Below are 17826 nucleotides of genomic sequence, written 5' to 3'. Positions count from 1 at the left end.
CCTCCTCCTCTGTATGGATATGATCGTCTTGATCAATATTACAGTAGTAGTACTCCTCCGGATCCCGGACTTGGGCAGGACTACAACTATCAATCCCAGCTTTCTCCTCCTCCTAAAGCCAAGCCCAAGAAGCCCAAGCAGCCCAAGAAGCCCAAATCTGTCAAACAAACATCGTATAAAGTTTGCAGTAATCAAGTTAGCCAAAACACTGGGGACAATCATAAGATTTACAACATTGACATCAAATACAGTTTTCGGGATTTAAGCCATGCGGAGGATGGTGAAGGTAAAGAAGAAGTTGGCATCCAGTATGGTCGTCGTGACTTGAACGAAGAACAAGGAAAGTGAATATATTAGGGAAATTCAGTGCTTATATATTTTGTTCCAGCAATTCCCATACCACAACAAAACTATATGCTGTTCTATGCGTGCCTTTATAATTAATATATGTACAAGAAATTATATTACGTAAACTTTGAAAGTATTGTTAAGCTAGTTTGCTAGAGTTCTTTCATATCTCTTTTTTTCATGTGTTGCGCCTAAAAATTTGACTAATCCAAAAAAGAAGGGGTATGCTATCCACACATCCCTTTTTACTTCTTACACACCCCTTGTTTATTTCTGTCATTTGATCTTTTTCAATTCATCTGATTGGATTACCGAAAATTAAATAGGTGTGTGAGAAGTAAAAAGGGATATGTGAACATCACATCCCAAAATGAAAGGAGCAAAGTATATATGCCTCATATCATGTGGGGGTATTTACGCTGATTGAGTTGGAAAAAGTATTGTATGCTAGATACTATTCTAAAAATCTCCGTCTAGCGCTGCCAAGGCCCGTCTAGGTGTTAGGCAGCTAACCACAGTCCTAATTAATCTCTAGGCGTTTGAAAGTAACTAGACCTGCTTAGGCGCACGCTTATACCCACTTAGACACCCACATACGTCACGACCATCACTTAGACAGAATATAGATAACTTTTATGTTATTTTTTTTTAATAAATTGTAAGATACTTGTTGAATACTTGGATGAACACTCATTATTTCTGGTTTCCCATGTTTTCAATATGTTCTGATACTTTCTAACCTATATGTCATTATGTTTTTCAATTTATGTATCTCAATAAAATCATGTATTTTTTAAGTATAAACATGCACTTATTTATATGATATACAATAAGTTTACTTAAATCCACCTAGTCCACTTAGGCCCCCACCTAGCCACCTAGGCGCTAGGCTCCAGTTCACCGCCTAACTAGCACTTAGCGTCTTTTAGAACATTGATGCTAGGTTGGAAAAGTTATTTTGTGATATTAAACATTGTTACTTGGTGTACTCAATATATACACGCAATATTAGATATAACTAGAAACTTCAACCTGCGCACTGCTACGGGATTGAAAATTGTATAGAAGATTATGTTTGAAAGATATGGAAGATTGTATCATAGAAAATTAATCTATTTACCAAATTATGAAAAGAAGCTTTCCAACCAATCTGATATTCAAATTGAAAATTTTGAGTGATAAGAGAACAATCCATCAGTTGTGCAATGGAAAACATAGCATTAGAACATATCTAACCAAGGAAAAAAATTATAACAAACCTTCATTAATTGTGGATGGAAACTAACAACAAATATTTTCTTTGTTTTGAAATCATTGCCAAAGATTTTCAAACTCACGACCATTAAACAGGGGATCATCTGGAAGAAGAAGAAGCAGTCGTCATTCCAAGTCTCATAAGTTGTGCCCACTATGGTAGGTGTCCCTGAAGCAGCACATAATTATGTAAGCAAAAAAGAAGAAAAAAAAAAATCCTAAAAGACCATTGAAATCAATTTTCAAAATACAAACATCTAAGAAACTTAAACCTGAATCAAATGTCACTAATCGATAAAAATAAACTCAATATTTACTAAATAAATGTAGAACTTGTATTCCATAATATGCCTACTTCATATAATTGCTAATAAAAGGAAGAATTCCTTATCTATATGGATATTAAAAGGAACATCAATTCCATAATGTGTCCATTGCTTTCATTCTGAAGCACAGAATACAAAGAAACCAACGAAGGATTCAACTCTTAAGTGAACTAATCAGTGTCATTATATATTTACTAATTGCTACAACTCCAAAACGCGGAATTGTCTTCAATTTTTTTTCCCCAATTCTTTATACAACCAATCATAGCGATGATGCTTACCTACTTCTTGTTGATCACTTGCATGACGTGAATGCTACTTACGCCATCCATGACCAGAGTATCGAATGTAGTTTCTCCGTTCTCATCTGAACTCCCACTACGCCCAACTGTTCCAATAACATCATATATTATTATTTCTTATAGTAGCTATCAAACCCATCAACATTCCAAATGAGAAATCACAAAATTAATTACATAATTCAAGAGAAGGTTTTAGCATACAAAGAAAACAAAACTTACTTTCAATTATGATTACATCCTTTAAAAGCTCAATTCATTAGGATCACACAATTTAAAAACTCAATTCATACATACATTCTAATATCATTTGAGGTTTCCACTCCCATAAAAAGTGATATTGAAATAAGCTACATACTACGATTGCCATTGGTAAGAAACTATTTGCCCTGGTTTTTCAAGCACACCAAGAACTAAGATCCTAATAATTAGACCACGGTTGGTAATTCATTAATTCATTTATATCATAAATTTCGCGGCCAAGCCGAGAAGCAACAATTTTTTTTGCCATCTTCATCTTTTGTACCATGAACTTTCAACTCAAATTATCTTTTTCTCTGCCTAATGTGTAATTCCAATGCACACAAACACTAACCAACCAATTAATTCATACAGATAATGCAAACATCAATTTCCTAGTAACATTGTTCTTATATGAAGCTAAAATCAACTAAATCCAACAATCCAAGAACTAACTCTACCTGTATCATCACATCTGAGTTCCTCGCAAGTCGGGCAATCCTCAACAACGGAATCCACGACGAAGAACTCATTATCCACAACCCGCCAAGATGCTCTGACAGCCTCTGCGAAGGGCCATGTGCTCACCACCACAAGGTACTACCCTGAATTCGAAGCTTCGTGGCCTATGGCCTGATAACCCATCAATAAAAATACGATCTTTGATAAAATAATACCACCCAATCATGCATGTAATGAAAGAACCAACTTTTTCCTCTTTAAATCAGAAAAATTAAAATAAAATTATGCTCAATTTCTAGGTTTCCTTGCTTTTTAATTTTTTTTTTAGGAAACAAACAGAAAGTAGGAAAATGATGAGATGTAGAAATTGAAGAAAACAAAACCGACAGCTTTGCAAAAAAAAAAAAAAAAAAAAAAACTCCCAGATGCAGGATTCAAAGAACTTACCATAAAACATTGGCCTTTTTGGCTAAAAATCATCTTCAATCCAAATCAAAAGGCTGAAGAAGCTTAAACTGTTTCAGTTTTAGTTTTGAAATTTTTACAAACTAGGTTCAATTTACTGCACAAAAAATTCAACAATACAAAAAAATTCATACCTTTAAGGGGTGTTTGTTTGACCAGATTAGGGGGGACTGGACTATACTAGACTAATTGCTAGTGTAGTCTCATGTTTGGTTTGCACAAGGATTAGGTTTAATGGGATTAGATGGGACTCGCTGGGATTAAAGACTTCGTTAGGAGTTCTTGGCCAAGAACGCCAATTTTAGCCTAACTCGTAAGACCACCTGCGAGAGAGAACCTTGCTTTTCCTGCGAGAGAGAGTCGTCGCCATCACTCCCTACATTCCCTGCTCCCTCATTGCCCTGCTTCCTCATCCTCGTCCTCATCACCCTCATCTTTGCGTCAGCATCCTGGTCGCCCTCCACCTAAATCACCCCTCCTCCTCCCCCGTTCGATCCCAGTCGAAGTAACCATCTCTCTCTCCGTCTCTCACTCTCTCTAGTTCTTTTGAATTTTTTCCATCTGCTTTTTTTATTTTTTATTTATTTATGGAATTTGGGTTTATTGAAAGGTGTTGAATTTTAGAATTTAAGTTGAGTTTTTGCATGTTGTATAATGCGATTTAGTTAAGGTTTATGTGTTAGAGTTTGTCAATTTGTTAAATTTTATGGACTGATTGGATTCTACCCGTTGCGTTGACTGTTTGATGGGTTTCAAGCAGATTGCTATGTGTGTGTGTGTAGTGTGCGATGTGCAATGTGCAATGTGCTCCAGGGACAATGACATGGAGAAAGAGTCCTTACTTGTAATTTCCAGCGAAGAAGAAGAAGAAAGAGTCCCTACTTGTAATTTCTAAAGAATAAGAAGAAGAAAGAGTCCTTGTTTGGACCCAATTTGAGTTGTTTGTGCTAATTTGGTATCAGATTTGTGAATTGCATGTTGAAAATTTTATTATCCTACTTCTTAGTACGACATTGCAAACGCATCACTAAGTTAATCCAGCTTAGTCTAGTCTAAGCTAGTTCAGCTGAGTCCCTGCAGCTAGTCCAGTCCGAGACAGTCCGGTGCAACAAACACACCCTTAAAGCCAAGAAAACCTTCACTATATGAGAGGTCAAGTCAATTTGCAACATAATAAATTGATTACATCAAACGTAAGTAGATATAATCAAATCAAATTAGAGTATTGATGAAGAAGAAATGAAAAGAAGATGGTTACTCTGCTATGCTTTTAGGATCTTCCTGGAATCAAAACCCCAAAAGATAAAAACGAAATTTGCATTGAAAACCTATTTGGAATCCAAATTTACATCCCTGAATTAGTTGGAGCAATTCAATTGATAAACACTCAGAACACAGTAAACCAAAAACAAAATATACAAACACAGAAAAATAAAAACGATCTAAAAAAAAATTCAATTAAAAGAAAGGATTTGAGATATGAGAGATATACATACCTTGCGAGTAAGCAGCGGTAGCTAATGGGTAGAGGTTGGCTGCGTTGATTCCTTCTGGGAGAAAACAAAAAGAAGGATATGCGAGAAAGTAGAGATTATGTTACATTTATACGTGGTAATTGGTAAATGCAAGAGGGATTTGAGGAAAAATAAAGATGAAAAAAATACATAGGAGAATGAGCGGAGGAGAAGCTGGCCAACTTAGGAGGAGGATGGAAGGAGGAGCCTAGAGGGATATGTTGTCTGAAGGAGGAAGAGGGATGAGATGCTGTCGAATGGAGTGGTTCGCGATTCTAAGAGACAACTAAGAGATTCTCCAGGAAACCAATGGAAAAGCCGAGAGCTTTTCCCTTCCCAACGATGACAAACACGTGCACATCAGAGGCTGTGGAACACACAGAAAAATACTGAAGGTGAGTAGCATGGGCAAAACCAAGAATTCACTATGCTAAAAAGCCAAATAGAACGGTAAAGCATGAAGTAGCCGAGGGCTTTTTCGACATTTCACTGTTCACGAATAGTGAAAAACAATGCCAATGGAACTGGGTTTTAGTAAATGTATAATATGATGGATAGGTGACGAGTTTATGTTATGATGTATAATAGAAAAATCAATATGTGTAACCTAACACATGTTAGGTGACGTAGAAGCACGTGAAATGTAGGCTCAACACGTGAGTAACCTGCTTCGACACCATGAAGTCAAGGTTCCACAATCAAAGTAATTGACAAATATAAAGAATAGCTTAACTCCTCATAAGCACATGCAAGATCATTCAATTTTCCCGTGCAGTATTCAATTCTCAACATATATATGGTTGAACTACTACACTCCTCAACCTCAACCTCAGCCTCAGCGTCCATCTACTTATGGATACTCTAGCAATTGGTATTCAACACCGCCGCCCGCTCGACGTCCCAAGGCCAAAAAGGGTAAAAATGGGAAAAGCGGCACAAGTGGTACGTCTTACAACGTTTCTGGGAACCGAGTCAGTGGAAACAAAGGAGACGGCAATGGAGTTTTCAACATTGGCAACACGCATGGTCGTCGCGGAATTGAGAGTGAAGAAGAAGAAGAAGAAGAAGATTGAATGATCAAGTATAGAAATATTAGTAAGTCATGCATATATGCATGCACCGTAAGTGTATGTAGTAATTCGCAGTTCCAGAGGCATGGTTTTATATAACATGGGCTAAGCTCTTCTTATATTTATAAATAATTAAGAGATGATGTAGTACTACACTATCTAATGACGTTTGTTTTCCTCTTTAAGGTTAATACTTATTATTTATCTACTAATCAGTAGTACTATTATATAATGATAGGTTCTGCAATGGACTTGTACTCAAACTATTGAAGTAGTTAAAAGTATTTACTTTTGCAGTTGAGGTCCTATGTTCAATTATGGTTTATGCATTGTGTTAGTTTTATTTACTTCATTTTTTTATTTAATTCATTTCAAGTAAAGACAATCCACCCAATGAGGAGATGAATTATATTAATCTCTATCTTACTATATCTTAGTGGGCTTGGCTTAGCCTTCAAGCATCCATCTAAACTCTAACTAGACAACCAAAAATAGAGGTCATAGAAGGAGGGTTATAACTAAAAGGGTTTTTATCACCAATGATTCATGAGATTGACCAAACTCATCATTTTGATCCCTCACTTTCAAAATCAATTAATGTCGTCCCTGACATTCACCACCGCACATCAATTTGGTCATTCCGTTTAAATTTCGTCAACTATTTCTGTTAGTTTGCATGTGGAACCCACAAATCTTATAAAATAGTGACACATGGATTACACAAAAGAAAGATTTTTATCACAAATGGTCCCTGACATTGATCAATATCCTTATTTTGGTCCCTGAGTTTCAAAAATCAATAAATTTGGTCTCTGACTTTCACTACTGCACATCAATTTAGTCATTCCATTAAAATTTTGTCAATATTTTTTGTTAGTGTGATAATATGATCACACTGGTCCAACCATATGGCGCCACATGGATTAATTATAAAAAAAAATTAAGATTTGAAACTAAAAGTACTATAAGAAATTAAAAACTAAAACTAAAAGGAAAAACAAAAAAAGACATCATCGTCTTCATCTAGGTATGCTAAAAAGGAAAAGGAACGCACCGTGACATCACTAAAGCTCTTGTCCTCCGTGAACTCACTTCTCATTCTCTCTAATTGGTTATAATCCTATCAAATTTGAATTGAATTTGGATTCGATTTTATCGAATTAAATTATATTTTATTTTCCAATTGGGATTCTGGGATGTGAGAGAAATGTCAGTGCAGAATAATCGCCAGTTGGTTCACTCTAAAAAAAATTAGTTTCTTATAGTTAATCCACTTGGTGCCATATGATTGGACTAGTGGGACCACATCAGCACACTAACAAAAATATTGACGAAATTTTAATGGAAGGACTCTATTGATGTGCGATTGTGAAAGTTAGAGACCAAATTTATTGATTTTTGAAACTCAGGGATCAAAATGAGGAGTTTGATCAATGTCAGGGACCATTTGTGATAAAAACTCTTCTTTTGTATAATCCATGTGTCACCATTTTATTGGATTTGTGGGTCCCACATGCAAACTAACAAAATGACACATCCCGATGCGGAATTTTCGCTTGGACTCCAAATCAAGTTGTGTTGGCCGACACCTGGAAGGTGACGAATCCATAAAGTGTAGTGTAGTGGAATATGTGAATAAATTTAACTCAAAGTGCCTAATTTTAAGAGTGCGCTTGTGAGTGGAAATGAACCCAATTCACACGTGATGTTAGAGCATAAGTAAAGTAGAGTAAAGTGGATTGAGAATTATATCATCAAAGGTAATCTCCAATACCAAGATTTGCCAAGAATCCTCGTTCGACACGAAAGCTTAGATACTAAAACCTGGGATGGTGAAAAATAAGGGTGAGTGGGCCTAAAAATAAAGCTTTATAAAAACCTTTTTGAAAACATTATAACCCCTCGTTATAAAACAAGTATAGTTTCCAAAATATACATACTACGTATAGTACAAAAATACTTACCGTAGCCTGCAATGTCATAAGAATACAATACGTCACAAAATAAGAAAATAAATACATGACGTCTGTAATCACATAATCTCACATAAGCAAACATATCATATCGAGTGCTCATCGACACATGCTGACACACGAGTTCACGCAGAGGTATTCTGACATAAATAGAACTGGGTGTAATAATGATTTACGCTTTAGTACTACAATCACGTGAAGACTGGCGCTATGCGCAACACATACGAGTCCTAATTGCCTATAGCAATCTAGAACTAGATTGGCACCTACAATGAATCCAAAGTGAGTGTTCGGTGCGATGTGCACATACACGTGAAAGACTGGCCTTGACCCGGGCGAGTACTAACACCGATGCAGCAAACGATGAGCAGATAACATAACTAAAATCATACAGCGGTAAATCAATAGTTTACATCGACATAATACTATTCCATAAATATTAATTATGGCCACAAATAAAATTAAGGTATCCCCTTATAGTAAGCTTACATATGCATCCCGTAAGATTATCTCATAATTTCCCAACACTAAGACATTTCTTATAAACGTGACTTTAATTATGGCAATCACTTAGAAAATTCATTAATAAGTATATATGTGGAAACTAGCCAATATATATAATATACACACACACACACACACACTACATAAAAGAAAATACCCATTTACAGATCATGTCGTCTAGTCAAATCCGCCTCATAGCATCGAGAGTCCTTGCAATGCGTTTCGCGTAGAAACGAAACCATTTAGATAAATATAACGTACTAAAGTAATTACGCATTCTCATACAAAATACGACTAATAAAGAAACTATCTTAAAACGGTCGAATTTCAAAAAATGGACTGTGGATTGGGATTCGACATGTCGAGAAACCTAAGAAGTAACCTTTGGTTCTTCCACGTGCCTCCACTCGCTGCCATAAGTGGCTGCACTAGAAGCCGCACGCCGTACGCACCGATGACCAGCGTGAGCCCACGCACGCCCACGAGCCTACGAGTACCATCGTACTCGCCTTCCTCGCGAAGATTTGCGTTTTGTAGGTTTTTAGTCCGACTTCCTAAGCTCATATCGAGCTCGATTCGTAACCAAATTCGATGATACAAAAGCCAACTTGAAGCTAGAAATATAGGAAATGGATATATACCTACTGGAAGCCCAAACGTGATTGATGTTGGCCGGGAATTTGGTCTGAAAGTGGCCAAATGGCCACGGGTCCTAGTTTTCCAGAAATCTGGGAAATTTTTCATAGGTTACTTCCTACATTAAATCGTCACCCAATCACTATTTTAAAGGTTAGAACAACATAAGAGCTTTGGAATAAGGAAGATTTGAGGGTCTTGAAGCTCACCATGGTCAAAGAGATGAGTGAATAGTGATAAAAGTCATTGTGTAGTTCCATTTTTTCATTTGGGTGTCTTGAGTAACTAGGTACAAGGGTGGTGGTCTTCCGCGAGGTTGATGGTGATGGTATAATGGTGTTTGGTCGAAAGGTTTGTCGGAGTATGGTGAAGTGGTGGTTCCTGGGCTTGGAGAAGAACAAGGGAAGTGAGGAAGAAGAAGAAGACCTGCAGATGGTGGTGTCATCGTCCAAGTTGCTGTTGTGCAGTGAGCAGGGTTTAAGATCTCTAGGACTTGTGATGGGAAGGAAAAAGATGGGAAAGTGTGAGGTGAGGGAGCTCGGTTCCATTGTTTTTACAAAGAGATGAGAGATAGTGAGATAGGAGAGAGAGAGAGAGACATGATGGGATGGCAGAAAAGAATAAGGAGAGATGAGAGGGAAACACGGGAGAAAGATGAAGGAATGGGGCGTGGGCCCCACATGGTACACAGCCTAAGGCAAAAAAACAAATCAAATTATCTCCTGTAAACGCGAAATTACTAAAAAGCCCAACACGCTCCGTAGTTTGTAAAATTTTTGTCGTAACCCCAAACTTCGTTTCGCTTGCACCTATGTGTTCATAATGACGAGTACTACAAGGATATGCTAAAAGAATATTTCATACGCCTCACAATACGCTGGTCAATGAAAGTCAACGTTCTTGCCTTTAGGGGCATTTTTGTCAATTCCCTCATTTAAAATTAATAAAATTGTCAAATTAGGGATGGGTTTTCACATAGAAATAGTTGACGGAATCTAAACGGAAGGACTAAATTGATGTGCGGTGGTGAATGTCAAGGATGACATTGATTGATTTTGAAAGTAAGAGATCAAAATGATGAGTTTGGTCAATCTCAAAGACCATTGGTGATAAAAACCCTAACTAAAAAGAAAAAATGAATTGTTAGATGAACTTATTCTCTCTCTCTCTCTCTCTTTTAATTTGTCATATAAATTAAAATTTTAAGTGATTTGTCACATCAAATTTCAAAAATCATTAATTTGTCATCTCAATCTAACTCCGTTAAGTTTTCCATCCAACCTCGGTCTCAAATCTCCCCCAATTTCCCTAACACTCACACTCAGTTCATCAAGGTGGAGGCGGAGACTTAAGGAGAAACTCTTAAAAGTAATTCTAAGTAGCCAAGTCACCGCCCTACGTCCCAAACTTGTGCATGAAAGCCCCAACTCGTGCATGCTCTTAATTCCTCACTCAAGACGGTTTTAAGAACAAGACGAATGTTTCACCCAATTTTGTTCCATTAAGTATGATTCCTAAAGTTGGTAATAAATTATGTTGCATGTTCATATATTTGTAACACATTAGAAACCACCACGTCCTCTCACATCAGTTGAACAAATTTAGCAACTGGATTTCTAGCCGAAATATTTCAATGACTAAGATTTTACCAAATGACTTGAATGTTAGAAAAGTTAGCAATTTGGTGTTAAAGTTTAAAGTATTTTTGGTATTTTACGTATTAGGGTTCTATAGTAAAATAAGATAAAGAGATTGTTTTTCTATCATTTACTAGGATTTATGAATGCTTTATAAATACACCTTGTAACTTAATAGAACGTAGTTGTGACAAGATGTAGTGCTTTCTTTATGTGGTTATCTTGGTAATTTGCAGTTTTTTTTATTTATTTATTTTTACTTCTGTGAATGAAATAAGAATATTATAGTTTGCAATCAATTTTTCTTCTTTTCTCGTCATTTTATATAACATTGAGTTGAGCTTGATGTGTTTTGGCTATGGATGATCTTTGACAGGGGAGAGTATAAAAATGGTAGATTATAAAGCTACATTATGGGGTGAGATAAAAGAATATGTTTTTAAATAGTATAATAAGTTATTGTAATAGTTTTAAACTCTTTTTTTTCTTTTTAATAATAATAATAATAATAATATATTATTATTATCATTATTAGTTGTATTTGAAAGTTTCTAATATATATATATATATATATATATATATATATTTTTTTTTTTTTTTTTTTTTTTGGACAAAGATAATCTTCATTACGAAGAGAGAACAAATACAACCAAAGGGCCCAATTACACAGCAAACACAAAACAAAAAGTGAACCCCAAACACTAAACATAAGTCCAACCCAAGAGAAGAGCCCACAAACAGAAAAACACAAACCCTAGAAGACTAGCTTCCGCTGCTGCGTGCGAAGAACCCGCCGTCGACCACAAATCAGCATCCCATGCAAGAGATCTCATCAAACACAGCCCCAAAGAAGAAGGCTCCATCATCCTCCCCAAAGAAGAAGGCTCCATCATCCTCCCCAAAGAAGAAGGCTCCATCATCCTCCACCAAGCACCACACATATCGAAACCGCCTCCACCAAGGAGGAAAGTTTCTGATATATAAGTTGACAAATAGAAGTCATCGTTCATCCTCGGATTTGGAATATATGGTAGCCTGGCAATCAAGCTATAAACGTACGTAATATATCCTCCACTCTATTCATAGTCCTACTTTAGCACCTTTTGACTTTTGTCATCATCTTTTTAATATCAATAATGTGATGTGGCTGTTCACATCATCTAAATTAATCATAATTTAATTTAAATTAAAAACCATTTAATAAACCAATAATAAAAAAAAAATCTGGAATTAAATAATGATTGTGGCATACGAGAAGTCTCTCCTTCCTTCCTTCCTTCCCCGTTGGTTCTTCTCCCATTTCTTCTTCCATCCCATTTTTTTGTTTCAGACCAAATTTTTTCATGTTAGTGTGGATACCACAATCTCAACTAATTCTTAAAAGGAGTAGATGTTTAATCAACAAAATTTTTTCACTGCTTTCTAAAGCTATAAACCAGAAACCAATTTCTTCCAAGATTCAATCTTGCAATCCTGCAGCAATGCTTATAGCTCTAGAAGAATGCAGAGGATTTTAAGCAAAAAGTGTCTAAAATTTTGAAGCAAAAATTGAATCTTCCAATATTCATAATTTGATCATGAAAATGTTTCTACTTTTTATTCACATTTACAAGTTGTAGAACAATATTGATTGAACTGGTAAATCTACTGTATACAAAAAATGTCTAAAAAATTTAAGCAAAATCCAAACCAGAAAAAAAGAACAAAAAATCTTAGAACCAGAATGTTCGTCATCTAACTGCAGAAGCAACAGTATGAGCCCACCAATTGAGATTGTCTTTCATGTCAATTTCATTCTCCAATGCAGGAAACCTCCAATTCATCAATGGATTCTCTATCTTCCTTTTCTCCCGAACCTCCCAAGCTTTAGAAAGGTACGTCCTTCTAATTGCAAACTCATCAAAACTCTCATCTCTGCTATCATCCTTCTTTCCCAATCTTTGCAGCCCAAGAATGATTCTCTCCAAGAACCCTTCTGGCAACACACCCTCCAAATCAAAGTCGTCAACTCCGAGGACCTGCTTTATTTTTGCATCAACCAACAGCTTCAACTCCATTACTTCGTCTGCTTCCACTAATGGCGAGGCTAATCTGGGCTGAAACAAAAAAATGGCGTGGAAGAAGAAACGGGAGAAAAAGCAACGGGGAAGGAAGGAAGGAAGGAGAAGACTCCTCGTATGCCACAATCACCATTTAATATCATATTTTTTTTATTATTGGTTTATTAAATGGTTTTTAATTTAAATTCAATTATGATTAATTTAGATGATGTGGACAGCCACATCAGATGCCACATAATGTAGTACATTAATGTGGTATATTAATGTGGTAAGAATAGCATTACTGTTTTAATATAGTCCTTCAGGCTCACAGCTACCAAGTTACCAACAAAAATATCAATGACATTTAGCCGTCTGTTGAAGGCGTTGTGCTTGCGCAACAACAATACTACTCCAGACTCGCTATCTTGCAATTATAATCCCAACCATGAAATTAGTACAACTCCTGCACCCAACTCTCCTCCTATCATTACTGGATATCCATGTAATGATGCTGCTCCGGTGGCTCCGACGGCTCCAGACTACCACTGCCCGACACAAGCAGCCCCATGTACTGATGTGCCCTCGCTTGTTCCTCATGACGATGGCGTTGATTGCGAGTGCTTGAAACCGCCAGGTCAAGATACTGGTAGTTGTAGTTCCTCAAGTGCTGGACTTCATGATCAACCAGCTACACCTCCTCCCTTTATGCCCAAGAATACTAATGAAAAGGGTGAGGGGAAAAAGAAATCAGCCGGAAATGTCTTCGAGGTTCGTGGGAATACCATTACCGGTTGGAATTTTCGACTTTCGAAACACCTATACATGATGAACACTGTGCATTATATATCCCCGTAGATTTGTTGGCGATATCGTTGTTAATATATATGTTATGTTGATATGGATTTTCTCTGGTTACAATTGAGCGGGATATTTAAGTACGTGAAGAACACTTTGCATTCATGTACGTAGAGAACATCATACAAAATTCATCCTTTCCAATACAATACTTGAAACTCTCAAAACTGAAATTGGACAGAAAAAATCCAAAGCATCATTTTACCCTTTTCTTCCACAGACGGAGCATCTAGCTCGTCGTAAGTCAACAACGTAGAATTACACTGTTCCGCCGCAATCACGCCGTCGCAGAGATTTTTCGACTGGGAGTCGAAATCGCAAGCTCAAGGTTCAATTCGTTGTTGGTTGGGCATCATCTGGTTGGGTAGTCCATCAACATGTCTCGTACATTTTGTTGAAAAATTAAAAAAAAAAAAAGTTATTGATTTTTTTGTCTAAATCAGAGTTGTGACCTAGGTGCTCGTAGCCCGCCCAACCCACCTAGGTCACCACTCTGAGTTAGACAAAAAATCAATAACTTTTTTTTTTTTTAATTTTTCAACAAAATGTACGAGATATGTTGAATACTTGGATGAACACTCATTATATGCTTATTCCTTATGTTTTCAATGTTCTAGTACTTTATAATTTATATGTCATTTTATTTTACAATTTATGTGTTCTAATATAATTCTGTGTGTTTTTTTTAAAGTATAAATAAACACTTATTTATACAATATATAATAAATTTTCTTAAATCTGTCTAGTTCGCCTAGGCGCTAGACCCCAACCCGTCATCCGACTAGCACCTAGCGTCTTTTAGAACATTGGCTATCAATGGATAAAAAGTAGGTAGCTTGAAAGAATAACACCAACAATCAAGCCCTAGTGTCGAATATCTTGCTCGTTTAAATGCCTATTCCAATTACACTAACACTCCCTAAGGTTTTTTGAGTTTTCACAAAACCCCCCTCACTTTTGAAACATTACACAAACACCTCTTGAGGTTTTAATTCACTTTCACAATTACCCCTTCAACCAATAATATGACAATAAAAAGACAAATATACCCTTATACTTAATTACTTAAAAAATAATAACTTTTATAAATAAATAAAAAAGAATATCAAATTATATATTAAACATGACATTGACCCACATCGACGCCAAACCCGTCTTTTCCAAAACCGAACACGATGCCCTTCCAATCGTCAACTCTATCTCGAATAAGAGGATCCGGCTGCCTATACTCCCGCCGTCGATGACAATTCAACACCGTTTTGAACCAAAATTTCTCAAATTTCATGCGAAAATGAGAAAGTAGCATATTGTGAGAGCTAGTGCGATTAGGGCTGGTTTAGTATGGGATACCGAACTGAAAACGACATATCAAGTCCCAAACCAACTATTTTTGAGATGAAAATCTAAGGACTAATCACAAACCAAAATTTCGGTATTCCCGAAATATTTTCAGTATTTCAGGATTTCCTGAAATATTTTTAGTATTTCAGGATTTCCCGAAACTTAACCTGAAATCATCCGAACCTACATTAAAATTTTAAAATTTAAAATCAGAAACAGTGGTGAACCGATGAAAATTAAAGGTTGAGAGAGAGATAGGGTGCAGAGATAGTCAAACCTTTGTCTTTCTCCTGACCCGAGCCCCCAATTCGAAACCCTAAGCCCCAATTTGAAACCCTAACCTTGATTTGAAACCCCACACATATAGAGAATCAGAGGTAGGGATGAAGCAGTGAGGCATGATGGTGGCCGAAGTGGAGAAAGTTGGTCGGAGTCTGATTGTCAGAGGATGTGTGGGTCTTTGAATTTGAGAGGAGAGACAGAAAGAGTATGAGATTCTGGCGAAGGCAGAGATGGAGACTTTGGCGAAGGCAGAGATGGGAAAGACACTTTGTCTAAAGAGTCTGAGTCTTTAGACATCTTTCTGCAAACTTTCCTTATTTTAATATTATACAATAGGCTATATTTGCAGTTTACTTGATAGTAATTTAGACAGCACACAACAGTCATGTGCTTTTCTGCACACTTTGATTATTTTAATAATATAAAATTGATATTGCAGTTTGCTTTTTTTGCACACTTTGTTCTTTGGTAGTGTGGGAAGTACGAACCAAAAGCAAAAGGAAAAGAAGATTTTGGGATTTCAGGATTACCGAAAAATGAAATCTGAAAACCAATCCCATACCGAATATTTCAATATGGGATTACCAAAGTTCGAGATAATTTCGGCTTGGGATTTTTCGGTTTGGGTTTGGGATTTTTGGGAATTTTTTCCAGCCCTAAGTGCGATGGCGACTGAGGCGAAGATTAAGGTGCTCGATCTAGGGTTGTGCTTGGGGTTCCAGGAGAAGAGATTGGATTGGGTGATGGGTTCGAGATGGAGCTTAATCAGGTGAACATTTTTGTTGTTGTTGCCAGGCTTCGAGTTGACCCCTGTACGGGTATTTAATCGTCACTTGAAAGGGGACAAAGAACCATAGGAAATTTCGTAGGTAAATTGACAAAAACAATGATGTCGGAGTAAGGGCCTCAAATTGAAACGTAATGAATAATTAAATTCAAATGTGAAAGTATTAAAAAAAAAATGAAGGGGTGCTTGATCGGAGACGGAGAGAGAAGTGATCAAACTTTTGCCCTCTCCAATCTCTCTGTGTGCATCGCAGATGTTGGTATTTGAGAAAAGCGAACGACCTCTTGATTTTCCTACGGAGGTAGGTTCCTAGCCTTCCCCACTCCCTCCTAGCGAGGAAGGTTTTCCAATTAAAATTATTTTTTTTAACGTTTGTGTATCTTTTAATTTGATTTGATTTTTTATTTATTTATAATTTTTTTTTTTTGTTAAGTAATTAATTATAGGGTAAATTTGTCTTTTTATAGTCAGATTTTTTACCAAAGGGGTATTCGTGAAAGTGAATTAAAATATCAATGGGTGTTTGTGTAATGTTCCAAACGTGAGGGGGTTTTGTGAAAACTCAAAAAACCTCAAGGGATATTTGTGTAATTAACCCCTTCTTTACATGTAAATCCTCACTCAATTAATGAAATTACATTAAAAATTCATTACAACTGCACTAAAAAAAACTATTTAATAAAGAACTCTCAAACAGTTCAAAAATATCTCAAATATATTGCATTTAATCATTTTCAAGTACTTCAATCTAATTTTTGTGATGTATTATTAGCAAGTTAGCCTAAAAAATCCATGGCAACTTGTATACGTAGATTGTCTACTTGGTATTGGGATTGGTCTTTCAATAGTGGGCTTAGTTATTTATTTGTCTTGGGTAGGAGCGGAGCCAGCATGGGATCATTGGTTGTCCTTGATATTTGTTTGTATATGGCATTTGACCCCTATAAACAGCTAAGACAAACTAAATTACAATCTCCTCCTCCTACTTCTTATATTTTCTTCTATCATATTTGTCTTCATTTTCTCTCTTATATGAAATACTTTAGTTGAAAAGCCTTGATAGTCATCAACATTACGCCACAATATCTTGCATCCACCCTCGATAAATCTCTACAAATGTTAACATATGTCGGCATAAACTTTCAACATATGCTGATAAAAATTGAAAGGTGCCTATTAGGTGCTCGACGAAATGGCCCAATAAAGCTTTTTTGGTTGATATTATGACCCCATTATTTGAAAATCTTGGCTACGCTATTGGTCTTGGGCGACTACATTCCCATAAGCAAAGTTTGGTGCTTTGGGCTTAAGATGGGTTCGGGTTCACTTCCACTTTTTGCCCAAACCAAATAATTCCTCTCTTGGGCTCCCCCGTTCTGGACCATTCTAGGTCTTTTGAGCTCAACTTCTTATGGGCTTTTTATACTGCAGTGTATATCAAATTTGCATATTTAAATTACTCAATTGAACAAAAAATCATTAGATCAATTGGTCTGACAATATGGCTAGAGGGAGGTTGACACTAGTTAATCATATGATGGTGTCCATGTAACATCCCACATCATCCAGGGGAGTGGATCCTGTAAGCCTTATATGTATATTCCCATCTCTACCTAGCACAAGGCCTTTTGGGAGCTCACTGGCTTCGGGTTCCGTAGGAACTCCAAAGTTAAGCGAGTAGCGCGCGAGAGCAATCCTATGATAGGTGACCCACTGGGAAGTTCTCGTGTGAGTTCCCAGAAACAAAACCGTGAGGGTGTGGTTAGGGTCCAAAACGGACAATATCGTGCT

The 17826-nt window shown here is 36.5% G+C and overlaps 1 long non-coding RNA gene across 3 annotated transcripts; it reads right to left on the bottom strand.

The window, feature by feature from the left end:
* Positions 1-1546: 1546 nt before the first annotated feature.
* LOC108866081 lies at positions 1547-7468 on the bottom strand. 3 transcript variants are annotated; one of them, XR_007258516.1, is made up of 5 exons: positions 5059-7468; positions 4891-4944; positions 2929-3100; positions 2210-2316; positions 1547-1771 (listed from the first exon to the last, which is right to left on the bottom strand). It is a non-coding gene; the product is annotated as an uncharacterized LOC108866081 (long non-coding RNA). The 3 variants fall into 3 exon arrangements; XR_007258515.1 differs by having other exon boundaries at positions 4891-7464; XR_007258517.1 differs by lacking the exons at positions 4891-4944; positions 5059-7468 and adding an exon at positions 3377-4863.
* Between the last annotated feature and the right edge of the window lie 10358 nt (positions 7469-17826).

The sequence above is a fragment of a genome, unplaced genomic scaffold (assembly GCF_019419815.1).
Source record: "Pyrus x bretschneideri cultivar Hongxiangsu unplaced genomic scaffold, Pyrus_bretschneideri_v1 Contig21, whole genome shotgun sequence".
NCBI lineage: Eukaryota > Viridiplantae > Streptophyta > Magnoliopsida > Rosales > Rosaceae > Pyrus > Pyrus x bretschneideri.
Note: the sequence above shows the minus strand (reverse complement) of the source record. Positions and strands in the feature narration are given on the sequence as shown.